Source organism: Leptonychotes weddellii, chromosome 7 (genome assembly GCF_054177405.1).
Source record: "Leptonychotes weddellii isolate Sample4059 chromosome 7, ASM5417740v2, whole genome shotgun sequence".
In the NCBI taxonomy this organism is placed as follows: Eukaryota; Metazoa; Chordata; class Mammalia; order Carnivora; family Phocidae; genus Leptonychotes; species Leptonychotes weddellii.
Genome location: NC_138375.1, coordinates 124,771,234 through 124,793,717, shown reverse-complemented (window position 1 = coordinate 124,793,717; position 22,484 = coordinate 124,771,234). Strand labels below are relative to the sequence as shown.

Genomic DNA, 22,484 nt, shown 5'->3' with positions numbered 1-22,484 from the left:
TATCCTATTAAACACACACCATATTAAACTCTTGCCATGTGAAGTAGAGGGGAGCTATTAGGGTTTTTTTTTTTTTTTTTAATTTTCATTGTTTTAATGATTGGAGAAATTTGGCTGAACGATTCATTCAAGGCTACATGACAAGGAGATTATGGCCAAGGCAAATTAATAAGTAGACTAGCAATCATTACTTACCTAGTGCCTCTAGGTAAATGGCTTTGGAATAGGTGTGATATACAAGTCAACTGGAAGATGACATGTAGTAGGGTGATAGAGACAGACAGTCCTTGGAGAAACTCTTACCTCTACTGTTTACTAACAGGGAGTTCTTGGACGAGTTCCTTAACTCTTCTGAGACTCAAGTTTCTCAACTAAAAATAAAGATAGTAAGACCTACCTTGCAGGATTGTTGTTAAGTGTATGGCAGAGAATCTAGCTTATATTAGGCACTATGTAGATGAAGACTATTGTTACTACTTGGTACTTGGATATTCGAATTTCGAATTTCGAAGTCAACAAAGACTATTTTGTATACAGACAATCATGCAAAAAGACTTTCTCTAAACATTGAAACGGAGACATTCTTTTTACTTTTTAATGTGCCTATTTTGTTACTTTGGGGCAGGAACATTCCATGAAAAATAAACTTTATTGAGATATAATTTACATAAAATAAGATGTATAGTTTTCAAGTGTACAGTTTGAAGAATTTTTGCAAATGTGTATATGCCTTCGAAACCAGCACTACAATGAAGACACAGATTATTTCCATATTATTTCATAAATTCCCCATAAGCCCACTCCACCCCTGCCCAGGAAACCACAGCTCTTATGTTTTTTTTCCACTTAGACTAGTTTTATCTCCTTTAGAAGTTCATGTAAGTGGGAATTATACAGAAGGTACCCTTTTGTGTCCGTTTTTTTGCTCAGCATGTCTGTTAAACTCATACGTGTTGTTGCTCAATCAGAGGTTCATTTGTTTTTCTTAGTGAGTAGTATTTCATGCTATGAAATTACATGTTTTCCAGATGGGGCTATTTAATGAATAAAGCTGCTATGAGCATTCATCTATAAATTATTCTATGGATGTATTCTTCATTTCTTTTTGGTAAATACTTAGGGGCAGAATTGTTGCATCTTTAGAGTATGTGTTTATATATATATGTAGTATACGTAGATATATGTTTAATTTTACAAGAAACTGTAAAATCTTTTTATTAGTAGTTGTATTATTTACCTTCACACTAGCCACATACAGAGTTCCTGTTGTTCCACATCCTTGCCAACCCCTGAATATTTCAGTCTTTTTCCATTTTAGCCATTGGCTGTGAAGTGGTATCTCATTGTTTTAATTTGCATTTCTTTAGTGACTAATGATTTTGAGCATATCTTTCATGTGCTATTTTTCATATGCTACACATTTGTGAAATATATATTCTAATCTTTGCCCAATTTTTAATGCTTTTTAATATTCTTATTGAGGAGTAAGAGGTTTTTATACATTCTGGACACAGACTTATTTATGTGAGACATATGTATTACAAATATTTTCTCTGTCTGTAGGCTTATCTTTTCATTTTCTTAATGATGTCTTTTGAACAACAAGAGTTTGTAATTTTGATAAAATCCAGTTTACCAGTTTGTTTTCTTTTATGGTTAGTGCTTTTTGTGTCCTGTCAAAGAATCTTTTCTAGCCCAAGTTCACAAGATTTTCTTCAATGTTTTCTTCTGAAAGCTTTGTAACTTAACTTTATCTATAGGTCTGTGATCCATTTAAAAATATTTTGGGGTATAGTGTGAGATAGGGGTTGAGGTTTATTTGTTTCCACATGGATATCCAATTGAGACAGCACTATTTGTTGAAAAGACTCTTCTTTCTCTAAGATGCCCCTTGGCAGCTATGTCAAAAATCAGTTTACCTTATATGTGTAGGCCTCTTTCTGGATTTCCTATTATTTTTCACTGATGTGTTTACTTATTCTTATGCCAGTACCACACTGTCTTGGTTATTGTAGATAGTAAGCCTTGAAACTAGATATAGTGAAAGTCCTTCAATATTCTATTTTTTTACTAAAAATATTTGGTTCAATTTAGGTTCTTTGCATTTCCACATGCACTTCAGAAATAGCCTGTTAATTTCTACCTAAAATACAACTGGAATTTTGATTGAGGTTACATTGAATCTATAGATCAATTTGGGGACCACTTACATTTTAATAATATGAATTTACCAATCCATGAACATGGTATATCACTCCCCTTATTCAGAGTTTCTTTGATGTCTTTCAGCAATGTTTTGTAATGTTCAGTATAGAAGCTCGGCATCTTTTGTTTTAATTTATTCGTAAGTATTTTATGTGTTTTGAGCTTATTATAAATGAAAATATTTAAACTTAATTTTCTTGTTGTTTGTTGCTAGTTTATAGAAATACAACTGATTTTATATATTGACTTTATATCCTCTTAAAAACTTTTCTTCATTAAGGAGGAGAATACCAAGAGACAGCAAAAGAGGTGTGGTGGATGTAAATAAAAGAAAGAAAAGGTCAAGAAATACCCAGAATGATTTTATGTAAACAATTTTAGAAAATAGGTAATGAAAAAAACAATACCATATCAGTTAACTAGTGCCATATTAACAAACCATCCCAAAACATTGTGCTTAAAAGAACCTAGGTTATTTCACAATTCTTTGGGTTAGGTGAGTGGTTCTTCCGCTATTTTCACATGAGATCACTCATACAGCTACATTCAGTTATATCTTTGTCTCGGAAATATATAGGATACATCCTTTATTCTATCTGTGAATGAATCATTTTATTGGGGAAACTAATTTCAACCATAAAAAAACCTATTGAAAAGAACATGAATAATTCATTTCACATAATCACAATATTGAAAATAACCAGATATTTTCAAAAATATTCACTTGCTATTTAATCTCAGATATTAATACTTTTCAACTAACTATAGTAATTCATAAAAGGCTAAAAGATAAAAAATTTTGTAAGGTATATTATTTACTTTTTAAATAATTTTAACCCATCATAGAATCGACAAAAGGGTTGCATAAGAGGAGGCAGGAGCAATATTTGTATGTATGAAAGTTGTGTTTAATCCTGGATAAAAAGGAAATAATTTTTAAATGTATGGTTAATAATACATTATTACATATATATCTATTCCCAAACTTTTAACATATAATATGTCCAAAGCATTATTTTTCTGCACCATAATTTTTCCTTTATTGTCATTCATCTTAGTAACCATATCCCCAGCTGGCTAGTCCAGAAACAGGGAAGTCATCCCTCAGGTCGCTCAGTCTTTTAACTCAGTATCCAACCCACCAAATGGTCCATTGGACCTGCTTTAAGTTTTTAGGCATTTCTACCTCTCCCCGTCTTCATTTCAAACACCCTGTCCCTGTCACCAGTTATCTCTCTCTCAGGCAATAACTTCCTAACCATTTTCCCCACATTTACCCATGCACACCATTCACATATTCCATACAGCAGCCAGGATAATTTCATTACATACTTCTGACTGTGCCATTCCTATTGTTACAATGATTTAGGAGATTCTCACTGCCCTTAAGATAAAGAAGAAAACCCATGCTATGGCCTAATGGATGCTGTTCCTTCCTACCTCTGCAGGTTCAATGGCACCCCCAACCCCTTCTCCTCACAGCCCTACCTCCTTTACACTCCTGCTGTTTGTTGCAATTTCCAGACCAAACTGTCATGCCTTCTCCCATCAGGGTCTTTTTTACGTGAACCACTCTTTCCTCTTCTCTTTTGCTAGCCAACTTGATCTATTTCTTCAAATTTCAGTTGAAGGTCATTTCTTTCTGGAGACTTTCCCTTAACCCCAAGACAAGGTCAGCTCCTTGTCTTTTGCACATACATAGTATACCACACTTCTTTGTAAAGCTGGCCTTGCCCATGATTATGTGTTCAGTGTTTGTCTTTCCAACTGAACTATCATTTCCATAAGGGTATAAATTTCATCAGTGTATTCATCCAAGCTGTTTATTTCCATCTGTAGGAATGATGACTTTCTTTATGTATTGTGTGTGGACCAAGTACAGTATCTGTTCTCAATACATGTTAATAAGTAGTAATCATAAAAATACTTTGTCCCAGCCTGGTATGGTTTCAACAAACATGTATTACACTCCCAGAATCAGTGTGCCAAATGAAAAGTCACTTCAGTTGTCTCAGAATGGGAACTTACATATTTACTCACTTGGGAGAGAAATGGGCATAATTTAACCAGAAGAGCAGAGCGTCTGCTCCAGAGGTCTTGGGCTGAAGCAATTGGAACCTTAATCGCACTAAAGTGACAGGGTCTTGGCGGAGGTGAATGGGAAATCTTGCCCAATACTTGACGACACCAAACTGGATTTAGTCAGGCTCTCACACTGACATCTACCAGTATCTACATGTTTCTTAATTTAAAAAGGGTAAGGGTAACTTAATTGTAAACAAAGCAGTTTTCTGTTAGACTAAAGAATTTCAGAGTTATCCTATGGAAATTTTCATTTATAAAATGAATAATTCGTTTAACTGAGCTGTTACTCACATCTTCTTGGAACTCTGGATATTTTACGCACTGCCCTTTGTTGAGAACGGCCTTTGAGCAGCTCAACAATAATTGTGTGGTGGATTGTGAATGAGATGAGGAGAAGGAAATTTACAATGATTTAACATTAAATTGCAAAGTTTATGTGGCAAAATGCATGCATGAGCACTGACATAGGGTTCCTAAAAATACTATGACTTGTCCTAGGAAATAACAGAGCCCTGCTAAGAGCAACTCCAGCTGCATTCCAAATGATGATATTTTCATATGTGAAGTGCTAAATGATCATTTAGCGATCTTTTAAACCGACCACAGAGGAAATCCACAAATTACTACAGCAGACTTTGTTTGTGTTGACACTTATGTACACAATCAAATAGGCTTTTCTCTAAGTGTCTCCATTAAAGACTTGCTTTCAAAAAAGGAAAATATCCCCTACTAGTAGCTATAGGAACAAAGAATAAATGTAAACAGAAATTACTGTTTTCTTTATCAATACATTTTTACTATGTTATAACCTCGTACTAATAATCAGTTTTAAATAAGTGATTAGTGAGAACAAATTGACACATTTTACTTATTTCCTTATAAATAAACAGGTGTTATCAAATTGATTATTTCTAGAAAGAAACAATATACTTTCCTGGTGATACTAAGGGACCACTAAATAAAATACTGCTATAATGTGCTGCATTGTTCTTAATCACCTTTAACAAAAAGACTTGTCTGCCATGATGGTACTCCAACTTAGTTTCTGAGAACAGAGATCTGTCTTAAATATTCAATGTTTATTTCATATTGGCTAGAGATTGAGACTGTGTGATGTCTAAAGAGATTTTAAAAGAAAACGGTCTATGTCTTAAGTATGTACCCCCTATTTTGGCATTTTCCTTGGAGACTGACTAAAGTTTCTAATTGCTTAATTGCTATTAGGATGATTGACTATTATTTATTGAATTGACATCCTGCTGAGTTAGTATGGAGCCCAAGTTCTATTTAAGTTACATGTTAAGGACTACTTTTCAGAATTTTGAGGCTAGTATATAATAATTATAAGAACTAAATACTTACCCCATGCCTGCCTATGAACAGAATAGCTATAAATGAGAAAGTGGTCCCAAAACAAATGCCAGTGAGTTTTAGAGTAATACTGAAAGCCAGTGAAATATTGTGGAGATGTACTGAAGCAAAATGTCAATTTGGCAGACAGGATGCTCTAATGTAGAAACTAGATTTTTGCAGCATTGTAGTGATGGAATCTATGAGCTTGGTTTTTAATCCATTCTCAATAGACTCTCAGTTGCTTGGAATTTTTCTTCCATTTCTTGTAACACTTCCTAAAAGAAAAGAAGACAATAGTAGACCTGCTTTTATTATTTTAATGTCTCTACTCGCCTTCCAAAAATTTCATGTCCTCAGAACATGGCTTCCACTGGGACACTTGAAGTCAAACAGCTTCTGGATTTACCGATACAGGCTACTTACTACTAGGAACTTGAGAAATTCTTGGGAGGTGTCTCACCAGGAACCCAAGAAATGGAATTTTAGGTGTGGTTAGCAAATGACTTGGAACTGCTTTAGGAGACCTCCTTGGAGACAGAAAAATGTTTTCTATAGGTCTAGTGGGCTCCAAGCCACACAGTACTTTCCTTTCCATAGTGGACTTCCTCGCTGCTCAAGAATGAGTGTATGGCAGGATGGAGAGTGGCTGGAGGTCATGTGTCAAGTTCCTAACTGTGAGTGGGTAGAAACTGCGCTTGCATTCTTACAGAAAACCATTGAAATGAGTCCTCCTCTAGGGGGCAGTAGAGTCTGTTATAGGCTCAAAATTGCCTGGCTCCAGTTCCTGAGGGAAGGGTTGATTAGGAAGAATGATTAAACCGTCTTAGACTTCAGAATACATTAAGCAGACATCAACTTTACAATAGTTGCTCAGAATCTCCCTGAATTTTTGTGGTTAGTGAAGTTAACTGGGGCTGCTGTGGGCCAAGAGCTTCCCTGCAGGAGCATTACAGATGAAAGAGCCTAAACCCCAGATCTAGGGAGGACTTGAAGAAGAAGCGATGAGGCAAGGCTGACTCAGCCTCTCTAAGTGGGTTGCTTTATTTAAAGTGAGGTTTCTGACCCTGAGGCACCCTTGTCTTACCAGGGGCGTGCCAAGTTGGGAAGGGTCCTCCTTGTTTAACAGCAATATAATTTTTCAGCTACCCAATTCCCTATATTTTATAGTACCTAGAATAGGAGAAAAAATTTTCTGGACCATTTCCGATTACCCAAAACTTTGGTGGGTTGGTTTGGTCCCATACTGCTTCAATTATGTTGGTGCAGGTCATCTAGGGGTCAAGTGCCCATGTAATAGAAACAATTCTCGGTGCACCTGGGTGGCTCAGTTGGTTAAGTGTCTGACTTTTGATTTCGGCTCAGGTCATGATCTGAGGGTTGTGAGATCAAGCCCTGCATCAGGCTCTGTGCTGGGCATGGAGCCTGCTTAAGATTCTCTCTCCCCCTTTCCCTCTGCCCCTGCCCCATTCCCGCTCGTGCATGCATGCACTCTCTCTCTCTTTCAAAAAAAAAAAAAAAGAAGAAGAAGAAGAATTCTATAAAATCACCTCATCCTGATGTTACTGAAAATGAATATCCTGGGTGGGCATTAAAATCCTACTGCTGATGCATTTCCTTTACAGGTTTATAGGAGAAACTTAGATGGACGTGGGTGTAGTACGCTTTCCACTGTACATGGTGGGAGCCCGTGTGACCCAAGCGAAGAAGAGAAGCATGTCGGAGTGTGATGCGTGGCGGTGGTGAGTTGTACAAATACATACGGTATTCTCCTCGTGGTAGTGTGAATAAAGATCCAATGGGGCCAAAGGTAACAGAGAAAATAGAAAATTACTTCGCAAATATCCGTAGCCTCCCTCAACCCTTTGTTTTCTTCCAAGCAGAAAAAAGTCTTTCTGGTTGGATCTCATTTTCTAAGCAGAGTTTGAGTGATGGGATGATGATTCTTACGAGAAAAGCAGTCGAAGCCCAGGGCAAGAGTAAACTTAGAGGGAAAGTCATGCAGCAGGGAGAGCATCTATAGGCAGCCCTAGCTGTTGGGGAGAGACTGGTAGGAGGGTCCCTCCTCTATAAGGAGGCAGATGAGAGAGAGAGTGGCAGAGGGAAGATCACGTTGAGGGGCCGAGTTAAGTTTATAAAGAGTTGAGAAGTAAGAAAATGATCCATTAAAAAGAATGTTAAGTCATGTGGCTTGTATTAACAACACACGATCCATTTGTAGGCATTTTACCCCACCAAGAGACTTCGTAAAGATTCCAACTGCTTTTATTTACTATTTGAAAATAGGCCATTTGGGGACAGGGACTCAATTATATTTAGATTCTAATTAAATAGCCTATCGATTTGGAATACTATTATCTACTTATTGGCCTAAATTACTTCTTCTAGTTCATTCTTCACTTTATATTTTGATAATACACTTTCCTAAGTAGCAATAAATCTGAGAAATATTTTAGAAATGTATTTTTAAATCAATAAAAAAATAAAGTCCTAGCCGGGTATTACCAGGCCTCCTGCCAAGTACAGTAATTGTTACTTGTGGAATTTTCTTAGAATGGCCAAGGCATTTGACTCAATAAGTATAACTCTGGAACGAGTAGCTGGGTGGAGACATTCGTCTGTTGGAAAGTTGGTGGGTAGGTCAAGCCCATATGCTGGAAGAAGAGATTTATGGATGGATTCACTCAGCACATCCAAGAAACGGGGTATATGTTTTCTTCAAATTGAATATTGAATTTCGCTCGCCTGTGCTCTTGATTCTCCCTTTCTCTTAACCATTTCTCTGCCTTTTTTCCTCTACTCTTGTTGTTGTTGTTGTTGTTCTTTATACCGTAGCAGTACACTGCCTATTAAATTATACTCTTTTGGATATGTAAGGACAAAGACCACCCTTAGGTCATGTTAAGAAAGGGCGGTCAGTTATTTAAGAACACACATGCAGTGGAAAGAAGCCCAATGCTGTGAGGAACTGAGGCAGTGACAGGGACCCTGGGGCCACAGCATCACTGATCAACCAAGCACCACCGAATACATGGTCCTCAGCCCCAGTGTCCAGATCCAGGCGTTGACATTTTTCTTTCTGAATTTCCTTGCTGTTCTTTCCAGTTTGGCCGTGTGTGGAGCAAACCTGAAGAAATGCAGAATACAGGTGTAAGCAACTAAGTCGCAAATGGTATATCCTGAGTGCCAAATGTAACTTAAAAAAAAAATTCCTTTGCGAATGGGCTGGTTTATCTCTGAAGTGTTAGTTAGGATGTACCCAAACGTGGAGAACAATTAAAGAATAATTGTAAATTTTAAAGAGTTCTTCACGGTTGTACCTTTGTGAGGTTCTGAACATGATTACAGTACCTTTTGTTTCCTCCCCCTGTTTATTTCAATCCATTGAACATATCTGTCAACAATTCACTGTTGCTTTTAAAAGTCAAACCATTAACCTAAACAATGAAAAAGTATAAAGTTTTTCTCTTGTTTGATTAGTCCATACTTTAAAAATCCTAAACCACGAGATGTGGTTGTGCACATCTCATGGGAGACTTCGCGTGTGTGGCTCCAAGTGCAAGGGGCTGTTTAGGGACTTCAGCAGGCCTCATCCATTCTATGTTTCCCTTGCACGTAAGTCACCTTAATATCCATTATGTTGGAAAATTACTATACTATTATTTGGCTTCTTTGTCCATTAATGTAAATAGAAAGATCCCACATTTTCTAAGAAACAGGTAAACCAACCAAACAAGAAGTGCTCAAGGAGATAATAGTCCTCCCTTCCATCTGTAGTATCTGAAATATTTCCGTGCCTCTTCCCCTAAGACATGAAGCCTAACCTTCAAAACTACTTTAAATAAATTTAAACATGATTTAAAAGGATATTCGGAGAACTTTTCAGTCCACGAATCCCTCGAAGTTGACTTGCTTTGCTTAGAATTCAGCCCTAGACCACATCGAGGAGGAAGCATAAGAAGTAGGATAGGCCCAACCGAATGGCAGCTAGCTGGGAAAAACATAGTGCTTAAGCTGATGCTAGACTCAGAACGGAGCTTATTAACATTGTGTAACTGTGAAGAATCCAAGAACTACATTTATTACGAATCCAAGAATAAATGAAGTCATTTGTTTCAGGCTCATTAGAATTTTGCTTTGGGATTTTATGGGGGATGTCGTTCCCCATGGCAAGCCTTCCTGAACTGCTAAGGTAGGAAAGCTCACATCTGCACCTCTCAGAGACCCCCGAAGCTAGGGTTCAAGAATTAGTCTCTACAATCAGATAGGAGGCACAAAACCTGAAACGGAGGCGAGGCAGAGTTTCTCTTTCTTCCGTTTCTGTTGATTTCGCTGGCAAGCGTGATTATGTGGGAATTGGGGTTGCCTGCTGCCGAGCTCGCAGGGTCGATTCTGTGGCTTTGCAGGGCTATGGCTAGTACAGAGTCCAGGAGGGGCAAGATGGCTCTGGAGCTAACGGCTGTACCTTCCAGATCCCTGGACTGCAGCTAAGGTAAGTGTTCCTAGAGAAACGTTCCAGGGAGAGCTTCCAGCTTCCCAGCTTTTCTAAATGTGGTCTAGGTAACGGCTCCTTTGGCGAGCCAGTGTTACAGACTCATTCTGCAATTATTGCTGGAGGCCGGGCTTACATCCAATTCTCCATCTCTTTCAAGGATTTTATGAAGACCTAATTCCCTGATTTAAGTTATTTCCTGCTTAAAATAGAGCGTTTTCTGTTATCTCTGACTGCAACTTGATTGATAACAGCATGTGAGACAGTAGGCTAGATATTCAGCCTACTTGGGTTTGAAGGAAATGAGGATTGACTTACCATGAAATGATGGAATAATCGTAGTTCGCGGCACCTGGAATAAAGTGCCTATAGAAAACATAGCTTTGAGGGGCACCTGGGTGGCTCAGTCGTTTAAGCGTCTGACTCTTGATTTTGGCTCGGGTCATGATCTCGGGGTCGTGGGAGCCCCGCTTCAGGCTCCACACTCAGCAGAGAGTCTGCTTAAGAGTCTCTCTCCTCCCCCCACCCCGCCTTTCCCCTTGCTTGAGTGTTCTTTCTCTCTCAAATAAATGAATAATAAAATCTTTCCATGAAAACCAGATAGCTTTGATAACTGAGAGATAAGGGCCATGGCACAGGATAACATGACAAATAGGGGAAAACTGGCTACTGAGAGAGATTAAAAAAAGAAATGAGAGAAAAAAAAAAGAAATGAGAAATTGAGGGCTTTAAATTTTCTACTCACTACAACGAGGGAACCAGGGAATTTTTAGCCTTAAAATAATTTTCTCTTTTGTGGGTTGTTGGTAGCCAGAAATCAATCACACAGTCTGACCCTATGGCCTCTCAAATTACAGCATAGGTTGAATTCACAGACTTGCCAGATTTCTTATGTGAAACTGCATTGCTTGGGAAAGAGGAAGGCTCTGAGAATTGGAGAGGTGAGCGTTGAGAAGATTTGGAAAATTCTGCTTATCCAAAACTAAAGCCACCGACCATCCCGTGACAGCAAATGTAGCCCCTCCAACCTCATGTACTAGTCTTTCCCTGCTTTAAAAACCCCCAGTGATCTTTGCCGATGTAGTCACTTTGCCTGGGGATGCTAATTTGCCTCGTGTCCCATCCTACCTCCCCCATTTCCTCCAGACCCGGAAGTAGAATCTGATCTCAGAAGTGCTTTGCACTTCAAAACACTGCAAGTTTACTAAAGAGGAAATGTGCTGATGCTCGCAAGATTTGGAGATCTCACCAGGTACCCCACTGCACAGAAGGAGTTGGCCTCATAGAAGAATGAAATGGCTTCTTGAAAACAGTGCTTGTGGGGCTAGCCGGAGCTCCACATCATGTGAGTTGGGGTCTACACAGAAGAGGAAATGTCTTCCCAGCCAGTGACCAATGGATGTGTGGTCTGGGCAGGAAGGAGTGCAATCCCTAGGAGAACCGTTCCCGGTCTGTTGAAGACAATCTTGCTAATTGTTGCCTTCTACCTCACTAGGACCAGGGCATGCAGCTCCGGTTGGTCAGCTCTCAGTTCCATGTCAATCCCCAGTACCAAGCATCAAGTCCACTCAAAAACAGATTGTTTGAGAATTGGGAAAATGGTAGTTCTCCAAAGGAATATGTGGGTGTGATTGCCGGAAAGAAGGGAAAGGAATGGGTGGTAGAAACAACTGTTGCATCATCCGGGAACCCCCACTGCCCCATGTGTCCCGCATGTCGTCAGAATGGCTGAAAATCTACCACAAGCAACTCGTTACTGCTATTTCAGATGGACCGTTTTTAAAAATGGCAAACACTTTCTGCTTAGGGTCTTATTGTCATTGCACAGATGAGGGGTTAAGTAATCTGTCTAGACTGGTAGAAATGAGACTTGATCTAGAGCCATTTAACCGCAAAGCCCCTACTCTTTAAAGGAAAAGATTAACCTAAATAGTGCACATGCCATGAAATTCAAAAGGCACCATTAAAGGATATGTAGAGAAAAATAATTATCCCTTACTCTCCTACCTCTCAGATACCAGTGTATCTGCCACTCAGGTGACCTGGAGCCTGGGCTGGGTCCTCCTAGGGTGCATGTCCCCCCAGCCTGCTGTCTTTCTTGTTAACACCCCAGGGGCACCCCCAAGGTAGAGGACAGAGCTGGGGTGAATACAGCAGAACAGAATGTGGTGAATTCCCTTTCTCATGGCATTGGAGTATCACGTTTGAAGAGAACAGGTGGATGGGCTTGTGAGAGGGAATGCCACATCCCACCAGGCCTGACAGCTAAGCTGCCCTCAGGCCAGTCTTGGCCGGGAGGACTTCATCCTTGTCCACAAAGAGCTCGGGAGACACACAGGAAAAGCCTGTCTCCTGCATCTGCTTCAACAGCCCGGCTCTCTGACCCTTGAGCAGCCACTTACACGGTCTCCTCCAGATACCTGGATTAGGCTGGGGTCGGATTGCTACAACTGGGGAAGAGCGCAGGAGCCGAGGTGGGGAGCTTGCAGCCCCAGAATTCTATCTTTTGTCTTTTCATCTTCTGGGTATTTTCCCCAAGTCTCCTGCCAAGGAATGGCCGGGGCAGCCAGGAACCACATGAAAAACCTTGTTGTTTTGACACTGGTAACTCTCAGGAAGATGGAAAACTGTTCGAAAGGATTGTATGCACTTCTGAGATGTTATGTACCTCATCTTTGAAAAATAGGCCTTGGGTTTGCTAAAGCACATAACGTCACCTAGTTTGAACTTGATAAAGTGTATAAAAGCCATTTAAAAAGTTGTGTGGTCCTCCAAGCATAAGCATGTGGACAGATTTTGAAGAGAATCTACTTAAACCTCCTGAAATTCATATTTCATCATAGAGGAGCGTATATTGTTGTTTCAAGAACTTGATTATTAGATCATTAAAGGCTGTATGTAACAACAAGATTTTTACCTGTGCTTGAAAATTAAATAAAGAGAAAAAATGCCTTAATATTTATTAATAACAAGATGTCTCAGAAAAATGTACGTAGTATCGTGTACTCAACCTAGTAATGCAAGTGTACTTTTTATCATAAGAATTCATCGTACTTGGGGCGCCTGGGTGGATCAGTCGTTAAGAGTCTGCCTTCGGCTCAGGTCATGATCCCAGGGTCCTGGGATCGAGCCCCGCATCGGGCTCCCTGCTCAGCAGGAAGCCTGTTTCTCCCTCTCCCACTCCCCCTGCTTGTGTTCCCTCTCTTGCTGTGTCTCTCTCTGTCAAATAAATAAATAAAATATTTTTTTTTAAAGAATTCATCGTACTTTCTGGATTTTTAGTAGGTGCAATACACAGTTTGTTTTGTAATCCCTTTCTGCCCTAAATTGAAAAATAGAGATTTAGGAAAGTAGTTACTATTGCTATGAATAGAAAATGGCATCTATGTTTCAATTTTGAAAAATAATATATGCAGTTAAGGAGAAGTGAGGGGTGGTGGCAACAGCAAGGTTGAGGAGTCTGACCGACTGGTGCCCTCTCTGCTTCTGCACTAATTGCTCGATACTTTGGGATAATTACTTGACCTCTCTGAGCTCTTCAGTCTTTTCTTCTGTAAAATGGGGACAATAAAAGCTATCAGATGATTGAGAGGATAATGGCACATAACAGCCACCCAGTAAGAGCTTTGTTTATCATTACTAATATCATGGACAAAAATTGTCAGCCAAGAGCAAAATGTACTTCCTCTGAATGGTAAATAATTAGGTTCCTGAACTAAAGTTGGTTACAGTGGCTATTATGTAAATTAAGCCATTATCACTTCGGATTATGGAGATTTCTTTATACCCAGTAGGACAAACACAGTATGGAATCTGTAGATGATTTTATAGTGTGAAATCAGTGCCTCATGTGCAGGAATATTACCCTCAAAGTTGGACACATTGTGTGTCCCTGAGGGAGTCCCTCAGCCACACTCTGCAACAGTGTTATTATTTCTCAAATACTGGAGATGGGGAGCAACTTGCAGGCTAAAATTAAGAGACATAATGGTTTTGTTTTGGAGAAACCGATTCATCAATATGTTGTGGTTTTTTTTCCCATGGCTATAAAAAGTATTTGAAAATGTAACAAAATAAAGTAGTAAAAAATCTTGGTATGTATTTTTTCCTTGAGTAATGAGGCGCTCATTCAAGTCCTCTTGGAAAAGATTATTTTGTGCTCTGGTCAAGGTGGCCTACTTTCTTTTTCTGTTGAGGGCTTTGCAATTAGAACTTATTTGTATTTTCCCAGGGAGTGTCCACTTTGGGAAGAAAGAAAATTATATGCCTGAAGAATATGGTTGGCCAGTTTATTGTTGTTTATATCTGTGCAAGACCTAAAAGGAAATACATCGAATTCAAGTTTCTTTGGGTTTTTTTTGGTGGGGCGGGTGGTGGGGGGCAGATATTGCGTCCCATTTTGTTTTATGATAGAATAATATTATTTCCCCTGTTTTAGTGTGTTCAGAGGTGAATTCTTTGAGCTCAGTCTGAACCCAGCCACATACGTGTGTAAGAAATGGGAGGGAGAATGAATCAGAAGTCCTTCCGTACAGGAAGTTTTCAGTAAGTATGTTTTCCTTCTTCTGAAAGATTCCTTAAACACATTTCAATTCTTCTGAAATGTTCATTTTGGGAAACTGTCTCCAAAAATAAATTCTTGCCTCTGAAATTATTTTTTACTCATATGGATTTGTTTCTGTGTCCTGTATGTATCTCGGCCACCTGGTACATTATAGGGAACCGAACTGTCACCAAGAAGAATGTGTAACCACAATTATCCTTAGATCAAAAGGCGTTTGCTGTGGGCGCGTGAAATAAATTGATTTGTAAAGTGCAGGTAGTAGAGTCCAAGAGGAATCGGCTGCTGGCAAGATTTTTTCATTCATTTGTGCTAAGTGCCCTCTCCTGGTCACTGAGAGTAACGTTCAGGAGCTCATTTCTAGATGCTGCTTTGCTCTGAAACCTGGCAGGTCCAAATTGCATAGGTCGTCTGTGCCTGGCTTCTAATAGGAGAAAAGCAACCTGAAAACAAGGGACTTAATTCCACAAGAGTTGGGGTCTTATCTCCATCCCTCACCCCAGCACTTTTGATCACCAAGCAATGTTTGGCTAGCTTTGTGTGGTGGGGTCATACTTCTGTTACCTGCTGTGCTTTTCTCTTTTTCTGAGGACTTCACTGTCCATCCAAGGGGATCCTGCCTATGGCCCACTTGTACACGACAAATGTGGAACAGGCAGTCAGCCTCGGCCCTAAGCAGATCAGGAAGTGAACATCTTCCTATCCCCATGCTCACTCATGCCACCACATTTGGGCCAGCCACAAGAGCTTTAAACCCCAGGGAAGGAGGGGGGGACCCCAGTCTGACTGTGTGTTAAACTTGAATATCTGTGAAATCACTGCATTTTACTCATTTTGCCTTAAGTTGTTGGCATCAGCCAGAGGGAGGTTCTCAGAACCAGAAATCACATGAAATTTATCACTGAAAAAGTCTATCTTCATAAACCTGTTTAAAAACTGTGATTGAATTAGGAACTCTTCTAACTCAACAGAAAAACACAATTTTTGATCAGAGACCTTAGCATACCAGCATTGGGAGCGAGTACAGATGTCTTGTAGTCCAGTTTCTTTCTTTCTTTCTTTCTTTCTTTCTTTCTTTCTTTCTTTCTTTCTTTCTTTCTTTCTTTCTTTCTTTCTTCTTTCTTTCTTTCTTTCTTCTTTCTTTTTTTGCCATCCAGTTTCTAGTCGAGGACAGAATTGGACTTCCAATCTCTTCTGAGAGAATGAGGTAAGTGTATTCCCCCAGACAAAGAATAGGCTTGCTTACTATTTGTTTAAAAAGTAGTGGCTCAGTCAGTTAAGCTCACGACTCTTGATTTTGGCTCAGGTTGTGATCTCAGGGTTGTGAGATGGAACCCTGCATCAGGCTCCATGCTCAGCGCAGAGTCTGCTCATTCCTGCAGTATTTCTCTCTCTCAAATAAAGAAATAAAAATTTTTTAAAAAGTATTGGATTCTCCGGGCGCCTGGGTGGCTCAGATGGTTAAGTGTCTGCCTTTGGCTCAGGTCATGATCCCAGCGTCCTGGGATCGAGTCCCGCATCGGGCTCCCTGCTCCTTGGGAGCCTGCTTCTCTCTCTCTCTCTGTCTCTCATGAATAAATAAATAAAATCTTTAAAAAAAAAAGTAGTGGATTCTCCAAGTTCACTGTTCTTTAACTGTGATGCAAACCTCCTGTATGCGTTGAACCCAATGAGCATATTGGGTCATGCTGGGGGACTTGGGGACAGGGGAGCCAATATAAATATGCTGATGCTCGTGCTGCTTTCTGTGCCATGAGTCAAAGAGTCCTGTGTTTCTGATTCAGGATCTCAAGTCTTCAGCCAGCACTAATGAAATGAAACAGCAACAGGCTCATGTATTAGTTTGTAAGTGGGGTAAAATCAAATCCCAGATCCGACAATAGCTGCCTCACCAAGTTGTAAATATTTTTATACGGTACCATTCTGCAATTAATAATTTCACCTTCTTTATGTTCGATAGCAGGCCAGTGCCAAAAAGCTAATTAATTTACCTTATCAATTTATTCCACTTTGATGAGAAGCTATATATGGAAATTAATTTAGAAGTAATGTGAAAATATGTTAATCCTATAAAAAGTGTATTTCCTATTAGAAAGCAAAATGTTGGGGAAATTTTAATAAGGCATTCTATACCCCTTGTCCTTCCAAATAGGAAAAGAGATAAAAGCCAGCAGATTTGATAAGTATCTGTTTCTCACACTAAGATTTTGAACACGTATCTATTTATTTACCACAGATAACCCTAGTGCCCACCACACTGTTACTGGTACACAGGAGGTGCTCCAAGAATATTTGTTAAATGAATTTATGAATAGAAATACTCTAAATTTTGTTAACTCTAAGATAATTTTTCCAATTACCATAAAAATGAATACCATGAGTCAATTACAACTAAGGATGGGTATGGTTATGGGAAAGGGCTCATTATTTTAAGATTGGTTTCATTGTAACTAGATACATACTGTTCCCAATGATCTTTTCTTTTCCATTTTAAGAAAATGAATTAGGGCGCCTGGGTGGCTCAGTCGTTAAGCGTCTGCCTTCAGCTCAGGTCATGATCCCAGGGTCCTGGGATCGAGTCCCACATCGGGCTCCCTCCTCGGCGGGAAGCCTGCTTCTCCCTCTCCGGCTCCCCCTGCTTGTGTTCCTGCTCTCGCTATTTCTCTCTCTGTCAAATAAATAAATAAAATCTTTAAAAAAAAAAAAAAAAGGGCGCCTGTGTGGCTCAGTTGGTTAAGCGACTGCCTTCGGCTGAGGTCATGATCCTGGAGTCCTGGGATCGAGTCCCGCATCGGTCTCCCTGCTCAGCAGGGAGTCTGCTTCTCCCTCTGACCCTCCTCCCTCTCATGCTGTCTGTCTCTCATTCTCTCTCTCTCAAATAAATAAATAAAATCTTTAAAAAAAAAAAGAAAGAAAGAAAATGAATTAGAAGCATAAGTATGATTATGCCTAAAGTAAAAACCAAAAAATGGAAGAGAAAAATATTTCTATTATGGAAAATTTTAAGCACCAGTGAAAGTAGAATAATAGGATGTGCTCCCAGGTACTTACCATTGGCATCTTATGAAACACGGTCAATCTCACTTAACTATAGCCCCCACTCCTCTACTGGATTATTTTGAAACCAACTCCTGAGGGCATATCTACTTATCTTACAAATACTTGAGTACAAACATACTTTTTAATGAAAAATATAAAATTTGCCAGAAAGGATAGATGGTTGTCATGAACTTAATATTTCTAGTCAAAGTGAAGCATGAGCAGAAGTGGTATTTCATCCTTAAAAGTACTATTACATCTTTGGTATGATAGCTCTAACTTTTACTCAGGCAGAGAGAATTTCGAAAGCTCTCCTTGCTTTGTTTTTGTTTTGTTTCTTTTAATTTGTATCACTGAATTTAGAATATACTGATGATTTCATTAGATCCAGGCTGTTAACGAGACCCAAATAAAACCATTTCAATTTTAAACAAAGTTTTCCATCAGAAGTAAGAATATGTCCTAATGACCACCACTTTCAGAGTAGAATTGTTAATGTTGGACCTCCATGATGGGAAATCTAAAAATAATTATTTTTGTCTACTAAAATAGCCATACTGACTTTTTTTAAACAATGTTCAAAATGATGTTATCATTTGTCAACAGAAACAATTTTGGGGAGTGAGGTTAGTGCGTGTGTGCATCCACATGCTTCTGTATATACACAATCAAAGTGCTTTAGAACTGTAAGAAAATTCTGCAGTCTGTTAGCTTATATTCAGTCAGCACATATAAATTTGGGCTGTACTTGATAAGATATTAAGAGACTTGTGGGTACATAAGTGTTCCTACTGCATCCAGCCCTTGGATGTCCCAATGATCCAGTAGCTAATAGGTTGAAGTATAGCCCCGCTGAGAGCCTGTATGACCCTGTTCTAGCATTAGGCAGTGCCCTGATCCGATGGCTGGGTGCCCCTGCCTGACTGACTAAAAACATTTTGAAAAACTGCTCAAACAGCTTAGAAGATGGTATAGAGCTGATCCAGGGAATAGATAAAAATGTGGGACAAACTGTGGCAGGAAAATCCCAGAAAAGCAGGATGGAGATAACTAGAAAGCCTGGCTAAGGGCTCCCTACGTGCGTTAAAAAAAAACAACAACAAACAGAACTGGGGCGCCTGGGTGGCTCAGTTGGTTGAGCGTCTGCCAGGGTCCTGGGATTGAGTCCTGTGTCGGGCTCCTTGCTCAGCGGGGAGACTGCTTCTCCCTCTGCCACTTCCGCCTGCTTGTGCTCTCTCTCTCTCTCTGACAAGTAAATAAATAAAATCTTAAAAAAAAAAAAAAAAAGCAGAACTTACTCATTATTTCAAAGTGAGAAGACCAGGTGGGAAATAGATTATAGAGACGAAAATAAAGTCGTAGTAGGACTATAGAAAGAATACCTGCTCTGAACACTACAAAGCAAGCAAAAAAACAAAAAAAACAAAAAAAAACCCAGTTGACGTTGTCGATAAAGGTTGTTGCTTACAGGTTGAGCACTGAAAAAAAAAAAAATATATATATATATAGCTTACGTGATGCAATATAAATTTGCCAGGAATGGTTTTGTAAGAAACTTTATCAGCTTATGACTACTTCATAACCAGCCTTCCTAACCGGTGTTTTACCTTCTTCTGTGTAAAGCACACTCATTAGTGCCCACAGCTTACTGAATGTTCACAGACATCAGGCTTTTCTCCAGTCTACCAAGCTCCTACCAGCCAAGGTAAACTTTTACCCATATATGATAGTTGTATTCGTTCTCCAGTCTGTTTACATCAGCCATGCTTACAACTTTAACTTATAAATTATAAGAGTGAAAAAAGGGAAATCGTTGTTCTTATGAAAAGTTGAAAGCTTTTAAAACACTTGATAGAGATGAGTCACTAAAACTAGCTGTTGAATTACATGTGGACAATTAGTGTAAAAATGGGGAGAGGGAAGAATCATTTTACTCTAGAAGGATTTTACACTTAGATTGCTTTACAAGCATCTTCAAAATCTCAATCAACCTCAAAGAAATAAAAATTAGAAAGTATAGGTAATGCATGATGAAGTGGTTTATTTAAAAAAAAAAAAAGCAGCATGTATTCTATCATTTGACCTATTGGCATCGAAAGGTTGTGAATAAATATGCATGCATTTTCATAAACAGTGAATAAATATCTATTTTTAATTTGAAATAGAAGTTAGAGTTAAGTATAATTTTTTTATGAATAAGTGCTTGAGCTGAACTTTTAAATGAATAACCAACTATTGATCCAGATTGCGTCAGGATTTCTGCTGTAAATGACTGAGCCAACTAGAAGCCAGAAGTTAAGTATGAATTTTGTTATTTTCATAAATGTCCTTTATAGAACTATTTATAAGACTAACAGAAGGGACTAGAGACTCGTATAAACTTTCCTTGTGTCTCTCATGTACGCTATTCATGTTTGAAGAGGAAACGGAGCAAGAGTGTGGTTCTTTTGTCCTCTGCTATGCGGGAGAAAGCGCGAGAAGAAGGTGAACCGATCCAACAAAGCACTGTGATCTGTGTTTACTTGTGCACAAGGCAGCAACATCCGTTGCTCAGAGAGGGGAGGAGCCGTGGGCTCCAGGCTCTGGCTCTAGGCTCTGACTTCAGGAGATTGGAGGAACGTGCGCCACCTGAGGGGACCAGGCTTTCTCCGGAGAATTCTACCCCAGCCATGATCGCTAACACTAGGAATGTATAATACAGTGAGAGGTGGGGCTGAAAAGTACTCACCATGATTCAAATCCACCCCAGATGTACTTTCTTTGTTCTTTAAAATTCTCATCTTGCCTTGACAACCCCATTCCTGCTGATGTAGAAAAATAATTGCACTTGCCAATTCGAGGCACGTTATTCTCTTAAAATTCAAAAATGTTTATCAGGGTTCATGTTCACTGTCAAGATTTTTGCTCCCTTTCTTTCTGCCCACACTGACATCTGGATATAAGGGGAAGCTGATGCAGCCTTTGAATGTGGGGGAAGGCAGTTTTTCTCACCAGCATTTGCTCAGATACCCTCATCTTGCCTTGTTCCTGGGAGAGGGATGTGGTGTCTGCTGAGTTGAGCTGGTCTTTTACGGACTTTGCTGGCATGCACAGGTCAGTGATCATGGCTATAGACGTGGCCTCTATGTACGATGACCCCTGTGCCACCACAGTCCTCCCGGGTCTGCGAGCCCCATACATGAGTGCCCCACTGGGAAGCTCCAGAACGTTTGCCTGCCTTCTGTACTCCTCACTGCAGGGTGCAGGATTCTGTGAGTTTGCCAAAGGGCCCTCCCTCAGTTATTGCTGTTCTGCTCCTGTGAGCCATGTTGCTCTCAAAACAAACTGGATGTTGGGCTTTGCTCAGGAACATAGTCTTCCTGACTCATTCTGTGGACAGGGACTTCCGGCTCCAGTGCTCTTGAATCATCCCTCGACCAGTTTGATATCGCTCCTCTTTACCCAGGGGATGTTGGCCCTAACAGGTGAGCTGGAATACTTGGCCATGTTCCTCCTACCCAACTCTTACCCTTCTTGGCTCTGCCACACAGCAACTGGACAAATCTCCCCCTATTCCTGTTGGATCAAGGCTCTCCTGAACACCATTCTTCATTCTATTTTTTATTATGGTTTACAATACATATGCTCAGACCCTCACATTTTGTTCTTGATCTATAAAGGGAAGTTTAGGGTTTATTTTTTAAAACTTTCTATTTCAGGGATGCCTGGGTGGCTCAGTCGGTTAAGCGGCTGCCTTCGGCTCAGGTCATGATCCCAGTGCCCTGGGATCGAGCCCCACATTGGGCTCCTTGCTCAGCAGGGAGCCTGTTTCTCCCTCTGCCTGCAGCTCCCCCTGCTTGTACTCTCGCTCACTCTCTCTCGCCCACGCTCTCTCTCTCTAACAAATAAATAAAATATTTAAAAAAATATAAAAATAAAAATAAAAACTTTCTATCTCAGCAAGGGCTGGATTTCGATGCTATTATTTCACAAAGGACTCGAAAGAATTTGCTTTTAGATTCAAATCTGAGCAATGGCATTTTTGATCTGGGGAATATCTATCTATTACTCCTTCTCTGTGACAATAAAACTTTGTGTCTAGCCTGAATTGCTGAAGGGCAATAGTGAAAAAAAGGAGGGGGACTGGATTACTGTGAGTAGGTATATTCTTCCCGGGGTAAAATATGACCCCAGGCCTTCTTCAAGCCCTGTTGTTTATATGTGGATACACACCTGCTCAAAGTCATTCCTTGTTCTGACCCAAGAAATAGCAATAAAAGAGCCCTAAGAAGCTGAGTTCCTGGGTGAACTAACTGGACACTGAAGAAGTGAGTAATAAAAACACCAAAAGTTAGGAAGTGTCCAGTATCTGATACAGCTAGGGGATTCAGATGGAGATACCATTTGCGTAAGTCCTCATCTCTAACCCTGAGAAAACAAGGGAACATAGCTCTTTTTTTTTTTTTTAAGATTTTATTTATTCATTTATTTGAGAGAGTGAGAGAGAGAGAGCACATGAGAGGGGGGAAGGTCAGAGGGAGAAGCAGACTCCCTGCCGAGCAGGGAGCCCGATGCGGGACTCGATCCCGGGACTCCAGGATCATGACCTGAGCTGAAGGCAGTCGCTTAACCAACTGAGCCACCCAGGCGCCTGGGAACATAGCTCTTGATTCTCAACATGCCCCACCCCCGTCCCCCTGCTGACCTCATGCATCTCTATCAAGTGTCAATCACAAAGTAGCTTTAAGAATATCTTCTTGGCGGGCACCTGGG

The 22,484-nt window shown here is 39.9% G+C and overlaps 1 long non-coding RNA gene across 1 annotated transcript in view; it reads left to right on the top strand.

The window, feature by feature from the left end:
* Positions 1-5,182: 5,182 nt before the first annotated feature.
* Positions 5,183-22,484, top strand: part of LOC145722759 (uncharacterized) — a 39,335-nt gene continuing 22,033 nt past the window's right edge. The window contains exons 1-2 of the long non-coding RNA XR_014147274.1: positions 5,183-7,382; positions 14,571-14,677. This is a non-coding gene — a long non-coding RNA (uncharacterized LOC145722759). The remainder of the gene's footprint in view (positions 7,383-14,570; positions 14,678-22,484) is intronic.